The following is a 2,067-nucleotide window of genomic DNA, read 5'->3' on the forward strand; positions in this document are numbered from 1 at the left end:
ATAATTGATATTCTTCCTTCCCTTAAAACAATTTGCTTCCCACCTCTTCTCCTAGGTCACACTTTTACAGTTATCTCCATAGCAACATCACCATCTAACAGAAAGATATATCTTCTGAATGGCTAACAATACAACGTTAAGTGTTAGAACATAACATATTTTTCATGTTGAAAACATCTGGAATTCACAACCAACTGATATATATAAATATGTCTGTGGATCTTTAACAGTTACCCAAGGCTGAGCTTGCTTTCTGAGTTAGAATTCATTTACAAACAACTCTTATTAACCAGTTCTGTAGAGCAATAAAACCAACCTTTATTTCAACATCAGAAAAAAAAAGTTTAATTTACAAGTGAAGTTGCTTATAAAGACTCAATTTGCCCTTTGTGGAAAAGAGTTTATGGTGGAGTTGGGCTGTATTACCAACCTATTACTCGTGCACTAATACCTCTATTTACTGGCTGATTATGTCCTCTGGCAAAATTCGGAACTGTCTACTCCTCTGGTGCAAACTAATCAGTTTTCAAAATTAGTTATTGATCTCAGACCTATTGTGGAGGACCAATTTAGTGGTGGGCTCATTGAGTACTGAAGTGACATCATTTGCATAAGTAGCAGAGAAAGAGCAAATATTGTGTTCAAAGACAGTGTTTAAAGGTAGTTTTCTATCGCAGGGAATTAACAAATACAAGTATTCAAGGCTGCTAAGTTTCTGTCGTTAGAGATTAATGATGTAGGCACATCCCTGCCAGTCACATGAACTTATGCTTTTCATATGTACATTTGTTATTCATTTTCTGAATTTAAATAAGTAATGGATGGTAAGTCATTTTCTTTAACGTTAAGAGACCATTTCCATCTGTTTCTGAAAACTTAATTTTTTATTGAATTTATGTGAGGACAACTAAAGGGAGTTTTCATTTCACAAGTATAAAGTGATTACTTGCTGATGAGTGTGTGAAGGGAAATGCTAGAAAAAATCAAGCAGAAATGAGGAGTCCAAAATACTTCAGGGTCTAAATTCCATTTCATATTCCTCATAACTTACCCATCATTATTATTTCACTCTTGGGATTTTTTTTTCCTGTTAGAAATAATTTATTAATGGTTTGCTTTCAATACTTTGCTTTAGGAAATGTTACAGATAATTGAGAGTTAACAGTTTTCTGAGTATCTCAGAAAAAAAAATATGAATTATATCACTTGGCTGGCTACACAGGTGAAAACTACTCAAAAACTGTTCTTGAGTTTTCTCATCAATCTGACATTTCTGAATAGAGGTTAATTTTAAAGGTTAAGATGCAGAATTTATATAAACAACCCCAAATAAGACTGGCTTATTTTTAGCTATAATTATTTTTAAAAATGCATTCCACATTAGCAATACATGAATTGACACCCACACCGTAACCATAGCTCAATACTGGGAAGAAACTTAGAGGAAGTTACAGTAGAAATATCTTTTTATATTTCTTGTTGATGTGGGTTCCTAACCATTTTCTAATCACCTTGACTTTCAACAATACACTGATCTTTTTCTTTTCTCAAGCCCTTTATCAATGTAGGTGTGCATACGTGTCTACTATGGCATGTAAATATAAAATATAAACTTCAATATTGTTTTAATTTAAAATATGTTTAAATTTTCCACTAAACTCTGGTATCAAGAGTTAAGATTATTTTAAGTAAGAAAAAGAAAAAAAATGTTTCAATAAGTATTTAGAGGTGACTACTCACACCTAAATGAAGTCAACCTTAAGTGGAGTTCCTGTGAAATTAGAAAGGTGTGAACAGCTCTTTAAGATGTAAAGGTGATACAGACTCTGTTGTTGTTTTTTTTTTAATTTTTTTTTAACGTTTATTTATTTTTGAGACAGGGAGAGACAGAGCATGAACAGGGGAGGGTCATAGAGAGAGGGAGACACAGAATCTGAAACAGGCTCCGGGCTCCGAGCTGTCAGCACAGAGCCCGACGCGGGGCTCGAACTCCCGGACCGCGAGATCATGACCTGAGCCGAAGTCGGCCGCTCAACCGACTGAGCCACCCAGGCGCCCCTTAAATAC

The sequence above is a fragment of the Panthera uncia genome, chromosome C2 (genome assembly GCF_023721935.1).
Source record: "Panthera uncia isolate 11264 chromosome C2, Puncia_PCG_1.0, whole genome shotgun sequence".
NCBI classification, from domain to species: Eukaryota; Metazoa; Chordata; class Mammalia; order Carnivora; family Felidae; genus Panthera; species Panthera uncia.